Genomic DNA, 18505 nt, shown 5'->3' on the forward strand with positions numbered 1-18505 from the left:
CCGAAATTTGCAAGTTTTCTATTAAATTGAAAATGATCTTTCCCAAGATACTGAATTTTGTGTGACCTTGATTTTGAATAGAACAATAAATAAAGGCAATTTGATTTTCAATGTGATAAAAACAACCATACAATGAAGGAAGCTATCGGAGAACTGCATTAACTAGAAATAATTAAATCCCTTGTCTAAAAATTATTAAATCATTTCTTTCATCTATTATACGAGAGTTTAAACTTTATACAGATAAACTTTTAGAAATTTTCAGTGCCTTGTATTAAAAACAAACTTGCCAGGCTCCACTTGGAGAATGACTTGCCCAGGGAATCAAATCTATAAATCTAAAAAAAGAAAAGTAAACCAAATTTCAGGAAAACAAGAGAAGGTTGCTTTTCAATAACATGGAACATCGTATAATGCAAATTTTCAATAATAACTCTTTTCAAATCACAGAGATGATATCAATAGGGGGGATGTTCACTCATGAGGTTAATGAAGATAAGCAGTCTACCAGGGTTCCATTCTCACAAAAATGCCAATATGACCTGGGCTGCCCCATCAGCTGACTCAGTTTGGTTTCCTCAAAGAGCAGAGTTAAAATCCACAGTCGTCTGGCACTCAGAAGAATCTACTAACAGTGGTTGAAGAAAGGAAAATCCCATTCAAAAATTAGTTGGACAAAAAGGTGTAAAACAATGAGCTGGTCCCAAACTGAAAGAAATCATTTCCATGCCCTCTCAGCTGGTAATTAGGAAAACCTTTCAAAAAACCTTTCATACCCTTTTAAGGAAACCTGCAAAACCCCATCGGTATCAGATAACCCTTCCGTAACAGATAAGATAGAACAATTGGTGTGAGAAGGCATTATATAACTTGCTCGTACATTCATTCCGTTAAATTTACTTGAAATTTTGATATTATTGGGTGCAAGGCAAGAATAAACTTTCAAACACGGACTCATAAAAAATGCACAAAATGATCCATGAAATAAAAATTGCAGGCAGAAAGTTCGACAAATACCTTTCAATCTGATTCCCCTTCACAGGCATTTAGAGCAAGAGAGGCATTTCATGCTTGATTTGGATTGCATCTGATAAGCTCTTTCACTATGGCTAAGATAAATACACCACAATCATAGCCATTTCTTTGCTGAAGTGTGAAATATGAGGTCAATGTGGCAGATGATGCAAGAGGAATGATAAAGCCGTTGTTATTTTCAAGTAATTTCCCTGCATACAATCTGTTACAGTGTAAATAACTGTCATAGTGCTCAAAATATAACAACGCAAATTCAACATATTCAGAGCTAGGTAAAAATTTAAAAAATCATCCTGACGTCTAACAAGTATAACCAGCTATCAGCCACAGACATCCAATCACAGAGATAGTTAACATTGAGAAAACGCCATCAGCTTAAAATAATGTCACTAAATATATAGTAGATGACAAGAACTGCTGGGACACAGGAACTAAAAAAGATCTCTCTGTTCTTTCAAGAATATTTCTGGGGGTACTCTAGCTTTCTCATGTTTAGCTATACCTCTAGAAAAATTTAAAACACCTAGCTTCCACTCTACCCAGGCTTATTTAGAAATTCTTGCAAATACAGCATAAAACCCTCTTTCTAATTACATAAAAAAGCATCCATCTCTCGTTACATAATTTTCATATTTTAAAAATTAAGGCTTAGGGCAAACAAAAATGGTGTTTTTGTGGACACCACACAAAACCCAAGAGAGAAACATTCTTGAACTAAATTTACAATGTCTACGAACTAATAGGATGCTACTGACCCCTGAGCAGCAAGGATGCCTGAAATCATTATGTAGAGTTCTGTGATTATAGGTCCAACTGGGCATCATGATAAGAATTGCTGATCCAACAGAAAGCCCACCCATGTAACATTTAAGTGTTCCCTTTATTGATTCTGAAGGCCATGCCCTACACGACACTGCTTTCCTTGCATTATCATGGCATATTTATTATACAATACAGCTCAAGTCAGTACACACAAGATATTTGTAATGCAATATTCCATTAACACCTGTAAACTAGGCTTTTGCCAAGTCCAAAATAATACCTAAGCTTCATTTGCCACTAAAGAGGGAATAATCAAAACTCATTAAAATGTCGCTTGGTTTGCTTATTGTCACCAATAATCACCACAAGAACACAGTCCATCCTTGAAATGATGGAAACGACTTGTATCCCTTACAATGATTTCTCGGTTAACAATCTTAGAGATAAACTTGATGGCAGTGTGGCAGTCACCACACACACGAAGGTTCTTGATAATAAGGAGCGGTGTCCCAGGAGTTGTGCTTATAAGCCCAAAAGCAATGGCCAGCTTCTCACTGTGATGGGAGAGAGATTGTTGTTTCTGCTCTTGTTCTACATCATGCAACACAAGGTTGGTGTTCACCACATATCCTGCATCTTTCATCTGCTCATACAGATTCTCCAGCATTGCATAGATATCTTCCGTCTGAGGGTGTGATCTGTCTTCTGCAATGAATTTATGCATTTTATTTTTCACCTCAATCCAACTAAGGCCTGGCTCCTTCTTCACCCCTCTGTCTTTCATCAATTTCCTTACCGTTGCTGCATCATCCCACCTGCCAACTGCAGCATAGATGTTTGACAGAAGAATGTATGTTGCGGAGGCTTGTGGTTCAAGCTCAAGAAGACGTTCAGCTGCATGTATACCTAGCTCTAGATTGCCGTGGAGTCTACAAGCACCGAGCAATGCATTCCACACATTTGCATTAGGTTTAAATGGCATGTTGGTGATACAGTCCATTGCTTCATCGAGTTGTCCTGCTCGACCAAGAAGGTCAATCAGACATGCATAGTGATCTTCCTTTGGGGTGATGCAGTAATCTCGAGCCATTGAATCAAAGTACTTGCGCCCTTCATACACAAGGCCTGCATGACTGCATGCCGAGAGGACAACAATAAATGTCACATCATCTGGTTTCATGCCTGCCTGAAGCATTTCCTCAAACAACTTAATAGCATCCTTCCCAAAACCGTGCTGCGCATAGCCTGCTATCATAGTATTCCAGGCAACCACATCTAGCTTAGGCATTTTATCAAAGACATGCCGTGAATCTTCTATAATGCCACATTTTGCATACATATCAGCAAGGGCACTAGCTACAAAGATATTGGACTCAAGTCCAACTTTGACAAGCTGAGCATGGACTTTCTTGCCTTGTTTAGGAGCTGCGAGGCCAGCGCAAGCCTTCAATACGCTGCCAAAAGTGAACTGGTCTGGCTTCATGCCTTCAACTTGCATTTCATAGAAGAGCTCCAAAGCCTCCTCACCATAGCCCAGCTGGGAATACCCACCTATCATAGCAGTCCAAGATACCATATTTCGCTCCGGCATTTTGTCAAACAATTCCCGACCAGATTCTACGTTACCACACTTCGCATAGCCTGAAATCATCGTTGTCCAGGATAACACATCCCTCGTCAACATTTTGTTAAATACTAGGCGTGCATCCTCTATGAGTCCACACTTTGCATAAGTATCAACAAGGGCACTGGCTACATACAGGTGAGATAAAAGCCCAGCCTTAATGCTACACCCATGAATCTGCTTCCCCTGTTCCAATGCCAATGATCTTGCACATGCGCTCAGAACATTTGTTAAACTAAAATGGCTCATCTCAATGCCTTCCCGCTGCATCTGGTAAAACAATTTGAACACTTCTGAATACTGGTTACGCTGCACGAGAGCCGCAATCATGGTATTCCAAGTGACCGTGTCTCTCTTACGCATTTTGTCAAACAGGTCACGTGCAGATTCCAGTCTCCCACATTTAACATACCCTGAAATCATTGTATTCCATGAGAAAACATTTCGCTCAGGCATTTTGTCAAACACATGGCGTGCATCTTGCAATCTGCCGCATCTGGCATACATATTGACTAGATGGTTTGAGACAAAAGCAGTGGGTTTCTTCCCACTGTGCTTCATATGGACATGAACTCTCTTACCCTCAAGCAGGGCATTAGTATTAGTACAATGTTTGAACAGAAGACCATAGATGTCAAAGCTTACCCCGATGCCTTGTTGGTCGTATGTGTGCAGCATGTCGACGGCTTCCTTCAGTTTTCCCTCCTTGCAGAGCCTATTGATATTTCCATCCAGAATTCCAATGCCCACTCCATCGTTAAGTTCATTGTATGTAATTGGGTTTCCTTCAAAATAAGAAGTGCTGGCAGTGGAAATACCAGACAATGTTCTAAGATCCATGGCGGGGTGCCAACCAAACAAGCGTGTGCGAAGTGCCAAGCTATCGGCAGCGAAGATGAATACAGTGCGGGAGCCATGGTATTCAATGGGCTGTAGTGGCGTGAGCAGAGGTATGAAGCATAAACAATTCAGTTTTTTCAATACGATCATGGCTCCCGGGATTGTATACTAAGCTGAAGAATTGAAATTTTAAAGGGAAATGAACTCATTGAATTGTTTGTTGCAACTCACTAGAAATTGCTTCATTTATCCATTAAAAGATATATGGGGATGGAGAAACGCCTTCGGTTTTGGATACAGTTTTGAAAACTTGAACCTGTCGCTCTGAGATTCTTTGGTAGCAGTGGTGAAGAGTGTGTTGAAATCCATGGACATGTTGCTCTGTCGGGAATGAGGAGTGCGTTAGGAGTGGGAGTCCAGTTATCTGTTCTGTTTAATTTGAATATGTCGCTGTAGGAATTGTTAGGTGGGAGTGGTTAAATGTGTCTTCAATTTTAGCTGATCGTTAATAGCTAAACCGATCTCATGGATCACCCATTACATTTACCAGATAATGTTAGATCAAATTCAGATAATGAAATTTCCATGTGTTAGATTTCCTAATTGTGATAGGAGAGTATGTGGTAGATTTCCTAATTGTGATAGGAGAGTGGTGGTGGAAGGTGAGTATGTGTTAGATTTCCTAATTGTGATAGGAGAGTGGTGGTGGAAGGTGAAAAAGTTTTTCAGCATTAAAAATGAGATATTATATAAATATTTAGTTGACAGGTTGATAGGTGTTTTTATTTTGAAATAGAGTTTTTATAGTTTTAATTTAATCTATTTAAATTAGAATATTATATAAACACTGAGTTATTAAGTTGATATAAGTATTTAGTTCTTATGTTAATAAGTGTTTTTATTTTGAAATAAAGTTTTTATGGTTTTAATTTAATTAATTTAGCTTCATTTTAATTTTGGGTTTACAAGATTTCAAAAGATTTGATCCTTCATAAACGCTAAGTTAAAATGGATCTAGTTTGGTTTAATTTCTCCTTTTAAATAGATATAAATATTATAGGTCAATATCACGAGTCATTTTTATTTTTATTTTTATTAATATTTTATTGTTATAGAGTTTTTTTTTTTGACCTAGTTAAGATGTTTACATTACATTAATCATCTTTTTTATCTCTACCACACTGGGCTGGAGAGTGCCTCTAGAGATAATTAATTATTAAATAGATGGTAGAGATTAAAAATATTCTAGATTATTCATAATAATATAAATAAATTCATCGCTGAGATTTATCTCTAAAGTAGTTATGCTCTTTTTACCTTCTTTGGATTGATCTCCACCCACTATGAAAAAGATGTCATTTCATATAAACTTTAGTGGTTTTCAGATTTGGAATTTTGACAACCTATAAATTTTTCCATGATACTTTTCTCTAATATTACCTATTTAAAAGAATAAAAATCTAATGATTTGGTGTTCCTCTGGGAAGGACTCCCCTCCAGTGCCATTTTGTACCTTCTTGAGCCATTGATTTTGTTGTTAGACGATAGAATTAATATTCACCGTTTGATTCGAAGTGTTCGATTCATTATCCCTCGCCGCGCATCGCATTTGGCATCTGGCAAGCATGCACTGCACTCGATTCAATTCCTGCCTCTAGACGGAACCAACCATAAGCTCAACCTCAGCCTGGTACCTAAGAGTTAGATCCATCTGTCAGAAAATCTTGACCTCCGCTGGCTGCTGTGTTGCTCAAAAAAGAAACGCTTCAATTCTTTGTTACCCATGCGCGTTGTTGGGCTTCAATTCTTTGTTACCCATAGTTACATGTGCTTGGAAATGTACTGGCAGCCCACCAAGTGAAATCTAGACAGGGCATTAGGTTGCTAAGGGTCAAGGGTGCGGGTAACATGGGTAGAGATTGGGCGAGGTTATGTTATTCGCAGGACCGTTGAATCCAACCAATATTTATTTGCAACTCTGGTCTGAATCTCTACCTTTTTCATTCCCTCTCCTCCTCCTCCCATGGTCGCTTATTTTATATGCCGGTCTCGTCTGTATGACTCTTGGAGCTCCATGTCTTGTCATGTTTGTGTGTGTCTGGTTTGGTCGGTCTGAACTTTGCCTGGTCTGGTTTTGTATGTGTTGTGTTGTGCCATTTGGTATGCGGTTTGTATGTGTTGTGTGGGAGGTGAAGGCAGACGTCACATCAATTCAATTTTTAATTAGCAGGGGCCAAGAGATTCAATTCCAGCTATATATATATATATATATATATATATATATATATATATATATATATATATATATAGGAGGAGATATCCACCCACATCCTTCTCAATCCTAGGTATGCAAATGTATGTACATGTGATCTCATCTCTTTTTGTTGGGTTAACCTTAATACAGATTTTAGATTGGCTTGGTAAGTGATACAGATTTTAGATTGGCTTGGTAAGTGACGTACATTATAGGATTTAATATGAATTTTGTAATTTCAAGCAATTGGCTCGCTTTGCTCAAGTGTTAATGAATTTCCAGGCTAAACTTAAATATGAATTGGTACAACATCAATTTGCGAATCCACAGGTGTGCGCAAGGATTGAATCCCAGGTAGACTAGATAAATTTATTTGCGTCTCTTTGCTTTTCTGGTTATATATGTTCAAATTTATATCAGCCCAATGAGTGAGATGAGTAGGAACAAATTTGATTTGGGATCAGCCTTTTTCAAGTTGTTAACTAGACTGCATAAGCTATGGCTATGGAAAACAGAGACTACCCGTGTCTTGGTATGGTGCCATAGGATTATTACCTCCTGCAACTGCTGCAAACTTCACAAGCCCTGATTGGTACATAATTAAGAAGGTTGGGATCGGCCTTTTTCAAGTTGTTAATTAGGTTGCATAATCTATGGCTATGGCAAACAGAGACTACCCATGTCTTGGTATGGCGCCATAGGATTATTGCCTCCTGCAACTGCTGCAAACTTCACAGGCCCTGATTGGTACAGAATTAAGAAGGTGTGTGGTAAAATTCTGTATAGTCTCGGTGTGTCTTCTTTTGTTTTTTTTTTTATAACAAATTGATTCAATTTTGTTAAATGCATACAACTAGCTATTCAATTCTGGATGAATTCACCTTCCTATTTTTTCTAAAGTTGTAGCGCCTGGTTTGTAGATTTTCTCTAATGGAGGAATATTGGTTTATCCCCAATTCGTTTCATAGAAAGATTTGCCATTGTGTAATAAGATGGAGACTCCACCTCTGTGGTCTGCAATACCAGACCAGAGGTTTCACAAATACCAGCGTTGTCACCTCTGTTCTCTATGCTTGCAATGTGTTGCGAGGGGTGGGAATGTCGTAAGTATTGGAAGGAAATCTTTTATGATGTTCATTTTCAAACCCAGCAGAGTAGAGCAGAATGAATCTTAATCTTTAATCTTATTCGTTGTGTCGTTGCATATATGCAGGTATCTATGGTGGCTTCCAACGTCCCTGAAATGCATTTCGCAGTTACACTGGCAGGGGCCGTTATTGTTCTTAACACAATGCCTTCTCTGCTCGATTCAATTCTTGCCTCCAGACGAAACCAACCATAAGCTCAACCTCAGCTTGGTACTCAGAGTTAGATCCATCCGTCAGAAAATCTTGACCTCCGCTCACTGCTGTGTTGCTGAAAATTGAAACGCTTAAATTCTTTGTTACCCATGCGCGCTTCTGGGCTTCAATTCTCTGTTACACATGGTTACATGCACATGGAAATGTACTTTGACTAGCAGCCCACCAAAGGAAAGCTAGACAGGGCATTAGGTTGCTAAGGGTCAAGGATGCGGGTAACATTGGTAGAGATTGGGCGAGGTTATGTTATTCGCAGGCTATGTTGCTGGTTAATTTGTTAATTCTTTTTTTCATATTTTTCTATGCATGACCATGCATCTTGGCTTTTACAGTCCATTCTCTTTTAATGTTGTTTGTAGTTTTGGGGTTGATTTCTTTATTTTTATATTTTTGTATGTGCACATTCTTTTGGTTGGTCGATTTGTTTTTTTGGCAGGATTTAAAGAAATGGACGAGGAGAATAGAGTCCTCTGGTTTGGATTCTTTTTATGACTAATACTAGAATGGTCAAGCAGGTATGCTTATTTTATGATTTTGTTTCTCTAATTTGAATATGTATACCTATTTAAATAATTCTTTATTAATAAATATTTGCATAATGGGATGTCTTATGTGCTGATAATAGCTGATAAAGGGGATTGGATGAATATAGTTCTTGGAAGGGTTTAGCTATGGTTGGGCCTTTCAATAAAATGAAAGCTATTCAACTTAAAGTTCACACTAAACGAGCCTATTGATTTAATTTTTTTTGGTTGGCAGTTTTGATTACTTAGGTTTTTTTCTATCCAGAGGTTTTTCATCTTTGAAATGGGCATTGGTTTTTCCCAATTTTTTTCTTTTCATCCATAATTTCATTTCAGCGTGAAGTAGCGGTGTAGTGCTCTATGTTCCATTATGAATACATGTTACACTTATGAATCTTTATGAAAGGAACAAGGCACAATATATATTTATTCGAGATTAAATTGGCGGGTGCGGTAAATTGCAGCGACTTTGGTTGGTACATCTCCGGCTGTAGCTACAGCTTCAACTTCAACCCAACATTTCGTTGCAGGTACAGCCTCAAATAATATAGGAACAAATGATATTTACATTTTAAATGATATATATGTGTGCATCTGTTCAGATCTTCTTACCTTTTGAATTCTTGTCTCTTTTTTCAGTTTTTTTATTTGGAGAGTTTGAGATCTGTTTGAAGCGGATTTATGTTATTTAAAACAATTTAAATTTACATTTTAAAGAATATATATGGATAATTGTAATGTAGATGATATGTTTGATTTGATTTGTTATATTTTTAATATTTTTGTTTGTGTTATTATATTGCTGGTAGCTTTGATATTTGTAGGGATTTTCCTTTTCTGATATATTTTTATTTTAATTAAAAAATAAACATTTTAAAATTCTCGAGTCTTTAAAATTTAGTTATCAACCATGTTTGACAACTTTTCAGAAAAACAAGAACAATGACAATATGATAAATTTGAAAATATGACGATATGATTGACAACACAAAAATATTTACGAGAGGATTTTATATTTGAAACAACTGAAATTATAGTGTGATGGAAACAATTATATCGTGTCTCATATAAAAGATATCTCAGCACAGAAGACTTATCATTCATTTGTCCGCAGATTAGTTCATTTGTCATTATTTATTTGTATCAACATGAGTGCCCATCTTCCTTTCTTGTGACGAAGTCCCTTCAAAAATAGCGTCCTCTAGAGATATTGTGAATGCTCTAATTGGGTTATGGTTTCTCATTTTGATTGTAATCAGCATCATTTTTTTTCAAACCATTGCCTAGATTAAGGTAGCTATGGTATCAGATCAAGCACTACATGTATAACTTCTTCTGGAGGATGATGTAGAAGAACCTGGGGTTTTCTCCCTTCTTTCTTGGGAATAACTATCTGACAATTGCCATTTTTTACTATATAGCAAGCAGTTGCAAGCTAAATATGATATTAACTAATTTGCAGTTGCTGCTTTTATTTCCCTTTTTATAATAGTTGTATACTAAGTTAACACTATCATGATACATCTATGGGTTGTCCCAGAAACAAGGGGGTCACTTGATTGGTTAGGTTCTCAATGTTGTACCTCATTGCTTTTTTGACCTTAGGATACCAATCCATGTCATCATATCTAAAGTAATATACCATTCTAATCTGTGTAGGATTTTATCAAATCAATCTTGAGGAGCAGATCTTCTTGATGAATTTCTCCAGCCCACTAGATAGTTTTCAAGCTTAATTTTTTTGTGGTTAATGCTTCTGCAGGAGTCTTGTAAGCCACGTAAACTAGAATGATTAGCCTGGGATCATTAATTGAGTTCGTGTTGGCCGAGTTGTGGTTTATATTGATGATGCCTGCATTAGTTTGCTCTGCAAGTGGTTCTAGATGAAGAGCTTCCAAGCACACATGCTTGTGTTTCAAATCTTTAGATTCTCTATTACTGTGACATTATAGCTTTAATTTTTGCAATTATGATTTTATTGTCTATATGAGTAATGGTTTGCCTCGCTTCATTTTATTGACATCACATGGCATCCAATGCTACAGATTTAGTATTGATCTTGTGAGGTGTGTTTGCACTGAACGCTGGCTGATGCACTGCTTTCCATCATTTTTTATGTATCTTGGGTTGAACCTCCAGTAACAATTCTTGTTATATTTTTCTCTAGTACAATTTCTAAATTTAATGATATCATGTTTGTGACTAAAGAACATCAGCAAGGTTGCTAGTACTCAGGAAACAGGCTTTGCTTTTATCTTTGATGTGTCAAAATTTTCTTGGGCAGAATTTGGCAAAAGAAATTGTAAGTTCGAGGCAAGCTGTTCAGTGCCTCTATGAGAACAGGGCACAGCTAAATTCGATATCTATGCACCTTGGAGAAAGTGTTGGTAATTTTTTCTTTACCACTCATTCTCAGATCATCTTGCATGCAGTTTAATCTCTGTTCTGTTATTGAATTTGCAGTTGTTTCTCACTACCTTTATCTGACAATAGCCATTTTTTACTATATAGCAAGTAGTTGCAAGCTAAATATGATATTAACTAATTTGCAGTTGCTGTTTTTATTTCCCTTTTTACAATAGTTGTATACTAAGTTAACACTATCAGGATACATCTATGGGCTGTCCCAGAAACCCACCATTAGCATTAATATATATATATATATATATATATATATATATATATATATATGGGGCCAGGACCATGTGGCAGGTAGCTTGTGAATTGTTATATATATATATATATATATATATATATATATATATATATATATATATATATATATATGTCCAGGACCATGTAGCAGGTAGCTTGTGAACTGTAATATAATTTGTACCACATTTAAAACAACAGATAGCCTTTCAGATACAAGTGACATGCAATAGTGAGAATGGATGATAGTATGATTAAATTTAAGTTTCTGACACAGGGCTGAGCATTGTAAAAGAGTCCTGCTAGACATGAATTAGATTTCCTATGCATTATATATAAACGGTTTGAAATTTTTAGGATAGCTCATGTGGTTTTACTGGCCATATGAAATTCATATGGACCAAGAAGTTGACGAGGTCAAAATCCATCTCTGAGAGCTTCCCCTGGGATGAATAAGCTTATAGATATCAAATAAGACGCTGCTATTTTACATTTGGCTTTTAACATCATGTCACGTTCTAAATTTTCCTCTTTCTAAAATTGTTACTTCATTTTCTTCCTTTTTTACTTTGCTCCATACATTGAAGCCAGTTTTGTAGAAAAATAAAGAACTATTGTAAAACAGTTTGATGGTTGATTGAAATGCATAAATTAGAAGTATATTCGCTTAGCCTGATAAGGATTTTTAGATGAATAAAGTAGAACTGTGTTCTCATTAATCTTTTTCATAGCTACTTCAGATTTTTTAGAAGCATAATCCTTGATTTAGTATCCTGATAAGAAGTTGAAGCTAGAGACTGATAAGCAAATGGCACTTTAATGCTTCTGCAGGAGTCCTGTAAGCCACGTAAAGTAGAATGATTAGCCTGGGATCATTAATTGAGTTCCTGTTAGCCGAGTTGTGGTTTATATTGATGATGCCTGCATTAGTTTGCTCTGCAAGTGGTTCTAGATGAAGAGCTTCCAAGCACACATTTAAAAGGTTTCCCAATGGTGTCTTAGAAACCCTTATAGAATTTCACAGGGAGACCATCATTCCTTGGATATTATCATGTTTCAAGGAGGGATAAATCTGGGGTTAAGGCCATGACAAGGAATGGTCTGTGTCTCGGCCTTAAACTTGGTTAGTAGGACGCTGTGCACATTCCCACCACAAATTCCACTCAACATAGCCAATAGAACAGGGAAGTAAGTTACACATTTGCTAAGTAATTTTCCTGCACTCCAATGGCTTGAGGTGGGAAACTGTAAGCTTAACAATGAATGAGTTTGTCTTTCTCTGTTTTCAGTTTTCTGTTTTGGTATGTGTGTATGTCTACACCGTTGTTCGGCCCATTTTATTTGCCTGCGAGATATAGATGTGAACAGCCAATTTTATTTTGTTGCCAGATTTAGGGCTGAAGGTGGGCAGTTGGAAAAAGATCCATGATTTAGGATTCTTATGAGGTTGTAAATGGAGTAGCAGGTACGCTGTTTTTGTTTACTAATCTCTACAAAATAGGATATTATCTATAGAAAGGAAATATGTATGCATATGGTCTGAGTCTGTGTTTGGGAGAGGTTTAACAGTTATCATTTCTATTTAAGGGAAATGCAGGGTTTGCAAAGCCCATTGGGGTAGTGTTTCTTTAGCAACTAATCACCATCAAGGTAAATATCTCTCTGTACTGCTCTGTGATGTTAATTTTATTTGGCGAAGATCTTTCTGTACTGGTCCGTGTAGTTTTTGCCAGCGGATTTTTGACCCCGTGATTTTATTTTTTGAAACATTGAAATGAACCTTAACTAGGTATCTGAGTTTGTGTTTCTCTAAAATCGTCAACATTGTCAACATTGTTATGCCATCCATGTTTGAATAAAAAATCACCTGATTCAGATGTAATTGTTAATTATGATTTAGTTGTAACTTGTTTTTTAATACTAGATGCCCAGCTTGAAACTTAACAGATGCTTTGGTGAACATAATGCTCACTGCTTTCTCAAACTTGGGCCAAATCCAACACATCATCATATCCAAAGATTGGGCTAATTCTAGAGAGAGCACATAGTCATCTACAAAGTGGATTTTAAAACATCTTGTAAGCACCTGATAATGATCATTCCTTCGATTTGCACTTGACTCTAGCTAACCTAGAGCATTAGCTACGATGAAATGTTTTATTGGACAAAGAAAACCCTTTTTGATGGACCATTGCAAAATAACTTGAATGGTTAGGTTCTCAACGTTGTACCTCATTGCTTTTCTAACCTTAGGATACCAATCCATATCATCATATCTGAAGTAATATACCATTCTAATCTGTGTAGGACTTTATCAAAATCAATCTTGAGGAGCAGATCTTCTTAATGAATTTCTCCAGCACACTAGATAGTTTTCAAGCTTAATTTTTTTGTGGTTGATGCTTTTCCAGGAGTCTTGTAAGCCACGTAAAGTAGAATGATTAGCCTGGGATCATTAATTGAGTTCCTGTTGGCCGAGTTGTGGTTTATATTGATGATGCCTGCATTAGTTTGCTCTGCAAGTGGTTCTAGATGAAGAGCTTCCAAGCACACATGCTTGTGTTTCAAATCTTTAGATTCTCTATTACTGTGACATTATAGCTTTAATTTTTTCATTTATGATTTTATTGTCTATATGAGTAATCGTTTGCCTGGCTTCATTTTTATTGACATCACATGGAATCCAATGCTACAGATTTAGTATTGATCTTGTGAGGTGTGTTTGCACTGAATGCTGGCTGATGTACTGCTTTCCATCATTTTTTACGTATCTTGGGTTGAACCTCCAGTAACAATTCTTGTTATATTTCTCCCTAGTACAATTTCTAAATTTAATGATATCATGTTTGTGACTAAAGAACATCAGCAAGGTTGCTAGTACTCAGAAACAGGCTTTGCTTTTATCTTTGATGAGTCAAAATTTTCTTGGGCAGAATTTGGCAAAAGAAATTGTAAGATCGAGGCAAGCTGTTTAGCGCCTTTATGAGAATAGGGCACAGATGAATTCGATATCTATGCACCTTGGAGAAAGTGTTAGTAATTTTTTCTTTACCACTCATTCTCAGATCATCTTGCATGCAGTTTAATCACCGATCATGCTCTTCGCCCCTACAGGGGTTGCTTCCTTCAACATAAAAGCATCGACAATCCATTCTGCTCTGCACCTTCCTATAAAGGATCTCATGCCCTTAGAAGGTAATCCTCTTGCAAAATTCCAAGAAGAACTCAGGAATATAAGATACATACTAATCGATGAAATGAGCTTCATTGGGCCAAAGCTTCTCAACCATATTGATGAACGTCTTCGAGAGGCATTTCCACAACAAAGAAACACTCCTTTCGGTGGCTGTTCCATTATATTGGTTGGTGATCTCGGTCAGCTGCCACCCGTCAAAGACATACCTCTATATGTAGGGACGAGCCACGGAAGCGCACTATGGAACTCCTTCAACACAATCATCACATTAGACACAATATTTCGTCAACAAGGCGACAACATCGCACAGGTTACTTTCAGGAACATTCTCCAGAACACTAGAGATGCAAATCCAACAATCGAAGACTACAACATACTCATGTCACGCACATATTCCTTTTTATCAGAAGAAGAAATATGTTCATTCCATGATTCCATGCATCTATTTCCAACAAATGCTCAAACAATGGTCCATAATAAGCAAATGATGAAATCTTAAAACACTCCAATCGCAAGATCCATTGCTGAAGACGGCAACACATATTCCAGCATTTCCTCAGAAGATGAGCAACTTGAGCGAATTGTATTACTATGCAATGGCAAAAAAGCTATGTTGACTTCCAACCTTTGGGTTTCAGCCGAACTTGTTAATGGTTCCCTCGGAGAAATTGTAACCATCTTTTACAAAGAATCAACTACACCACCACAAATTCCAACATTTTTTGTCATAGATTTTCCCAAATACATCGGGCCTCCTTGGGATGAAAGAAACCCCACTCACTTGCCTATTCCAGCAGTAAAAAGAAATGGACGTGCACAAATTCCACTGAAGATGGCTTGGGCTTTAACCATACATAAATCTCAAGGTATGACACTTCCAAAAGCAACAATTGACATTGGAAAAACAGAATTTCAAGGTCTCACATTCACAGCAATTTCAAGAGTACCTTCTCTACAAGATCTCTGGATTAGCCCCGCATTCAGTTTCGATCGTTACAGTAAAATGAAGGACAACAAAAACATTGCTCGCAGAAAACACGCAGAAGAAATTCTCCGTTCAATGCCGCCTCTAGATAACCTGCTCCAACCCATACTTTAACATCAGCAAAAGGTTTCCTCCATTTATTTACCTCATTTTATTTCATAACATACTTTTCATATCTTTCAACAACAACCAACTTTAATCAATATTAATAATTAAACAAATATTAGAATGTCTTGATATTATCTATACATCTCATTTTAACATTTTCTTTCTTTTGAAACAGGACACATGGACTCAGAAATAACATACCTAAGAAACTACAAGTAGAATGGCAAGCAAAAAATATGCCTCTCCAACTACGCATAAACCTCCAATGGTGTTCAATATGCCATTATTCACCAGGCGTCTTCCACTAACAATATATAAATCCCCATGGCAAAGGTAACTTCATTTCCATTAATTCCAAATTCATTTTAACACAACTCACCTGCAAAGTATTACTAATAAATTTCCACAACTTATTTACATATTACTAATTCTAACAAAATATACATTTTGCAGGTCCATTGCTGCTTCTTCAGGTCTTCGATGCCTCCAACATGTTTTGATACAACTTCAAATATGGAATGACAAGCACAATGTTCTTTAGAATATTATATTCTTTCTCGAACCTCTTCTGTTACAATTCACTATTTGTATTTTCCATTTTAAACTTAAAAAAGAATGTTTCAAGACCAAATACCATTTTGATGGTTTATGTCTTCACAACTATTTGTATTTTCCATTTCAAACTTAAAAAAGGATGTTTCAAGATCAAATACCATTTTGATCGTTTATGTCCTCACAACTATTTTTTTTTCCATTTCAAACTTAAAAAAGTATGTTTCAGGATCAAATACCATTTTGATAGTTTATGTCCTCACAACCAATTCATTGTCAATGGGTTTTAACATATTTTGTTAACAAAATCAATTGATTTTAATGAATATAATACATGTTTTCAATATATCTTCATATTAATTTAATTTCTCGTTTGAATAATGATTTCTTAAATAACCCTATCCAAATCAATATGGATACCCGGTTGTTGTTCGCATGGATTCATTCGTTTACCTTCACCTTTAACTACACAATTTTTACCAACTACAAACAAAGGTCTCTAAACAAGTTTATGCGATAATTTATGGCTACTTGCATTCCATTTCAGCGGTTTTCGGCATGGCTTCCTCAAATTAAAACTCGGAATCATCGACCCTTGCTTTCAAAAAAGCCCACAAAAGCCCATTCACATTTCAATATTCTTCCACACACTATGCCTTACGGCGTTTCCTTTGCAACATTAGATGCAAATGCTAGTATTACCTATTTAAAAGAATAAAAATCTAATGATTTTTTTTTTTTTCAAAAAAGAATTTGGTTGATGTGAAAGCCAAGTGCAAATGTTAGATGACACTCGAAAAGGTTTTCCTGTCGACAACGAAGAAGAGATCGTTGTCGAGATGATCGGAATCCTGGACTCTAATATTATATGCAAACACTTGGTAAAGAATTTCACTGCACTCTGTCAATCTTAATCGGCTCTATAACAGCAACAAGACTCGAACCAGTAATAATTTATAATTTATATTTTATATTTTAATTTTAAATTTTGTGATATTTAAATTTAATTACTATATAATAATATATAAGAATACTTTCTAATTTTAAATCAATAAAAATTTAAAACTTTTTTAAATATATAAATATATATTTTTAAGAAAATATTTTAAAAAAATTAAATATAAAATAGAGTGTCATTTATGCACACATGTCATAATAGTTTTAATAAAAACTAATAATTAAATCGGTTTAAATTTATTTTAACTTCGGATCTACCAAGCACCCAGATGGATCAAATCTCTTTTCACTCTAAAAAAGGTTTGCACCTCGATAGATTTGATCCCTCTCGAGGATTGGTAGATCAAGAGTTAAGATGGATCTAGCTTGATTAATTAAATCAATTAATTTTAAAAAATGTCTTATGAAAAAATGTCACATAGGGGGAGTTAAGGTTCTTTGGGCACACAGTATTGGTCGTAGTCTATCTCTTATACATTTTGGAGGGTTTTTGGCATATTTTTTGGTCTAATTTGCCAAAAAAACGGCAGGGATTTGTTGGAATCACAAGTTTGAGTTGTGAACTCTCCAGAATCCAAGTGTTCCAGTGGTTTTTCAAGGTGTTGAATCCATATGCTCACTAGAAAAACCTAGTTTAAACAACTAAAAATGAAGATTTGACCAAAAAAATTAGTTGAATTCTAACCAAACTCTCCAAAACGGATAATAATTAGCCAACACCCATAGTATTGTAACAATAAGAATCTCCATGGTAAATTGGAGGTAAATATCCATTTAAGAATCTTGTTCCATTTTTTCCAAAATGCATATTTATATCAATTCTTTTTATAATTAATAATAATAATAATAATAACAATTCAAAATTCTTTTTATAATTAATAAAAATAATAAGAGTTTAAAATTCTTTTTATAATTAATAATAATTTAAATTAAAGCTATAATTTAGTTAGTTTTTATAATAAAAATTAATTTTAGCAACGTGAGATGTATCATGAAATAAGTGTTTTGATGCTTATTATGGATTGATGTCTATCCAGGTTGTATCATGAAATAAGTTTTTTGATGCTTAGATGTATCATGAAATAAGTGTTTTGATGCTTTTAATTACTCCGATAGGAGTGTCTATTTTGGAATAGGGCTTTCATAATTTTTTTCCTCATAAAAAAAATGTATTTTATTATCATTTGAAATAAAATTACATTTTGTAGATACATATCTAGCATGTATTCAGAGATGAAAAATCACTTGGATCGGTCACAAAAATGGCTTAAAGCCCCATAACTTAGCATAAAGAAAAACTAGCTAGCTTGCCTAAAGACTTGTATAATTATAGAAGTCATCAGCTTTTCCTTATTTTCCCTTTTTTTTTTACTTCCTTCTAGCCCCCATGGTAGGTTGGATAATAGCTAACGTTGAATCCCCTGGATTTGGGTGAGCTCATTTTCTAATTTGGATCTCTTGGGTACATGAGATCTTTTAGTTCCTAGTATCATCTCATTCTTCGTGGTTGTTGCTTAGGAATTGGTGGAACTGCCATCATCTTTGTGTTCTGGTTGAGATCTTTTTTCTGTGGAGGGGCCTCTTCCTATGCTTTTGTTTCAATGATTTCCTCATTTTCTTTGCTTGGGGGCTCCCTTTGATCCACCTCTTCTTCG

General features: G+C 35.7%; 1 pseudogene across 3 annotated transcripts; it reads right to left on the reverse strand.

Annotated features, from left to right (window-relative positions):
- Window positions 1–1166: 1166 nt before the first annotated feature.
- Window positions 1167–4775, reverse strand: LOC149264227 (pentatricopeptide repeat-containing protein At1g25360 pseudogene; annotated as a pseudogene). Of its 3 annotated transcripts, XR_016259643.1 has the most exons (3): window positions 4067–4203; window positions 1791–3834; window positions 1167–1237 (listed from the first exon to the last, which is right to left on the reverse strand). The product of XR_016259643.1 is annotated as a pentatricopeptide repeat-containing protein At1g25360 pseudogene, transcript variant X3 (transcript). The 3 variants fall into 3 exon arrangements; XR_016259641.1 differs by having other exon boundaries at window positions 1167–1226; window positions 1791–4775; XR_016259638.1 differs by having other exon boundaries at window positions 1791–4775.
- Window positions 4776–18505: the final 13730 nt, after the last annotated feature.

The sequence above is a fragment of the Pinus tabuliformis genome, chromosome 6 (assembly GCF_031772625.1).
Source record: "Pinus tabuliformis cultivar Carrire ecotype Pingquan chromosome 6, CPIR1, whole genome shotgun sequence".
Classification (NCBI taxonomy): domain Eukaryota; kingdom Viridiplantae; phylum Streptophyta; class Pinopsida; order Pinales; family Pinaceae; genus Pinus; species Pinus tabuliformis.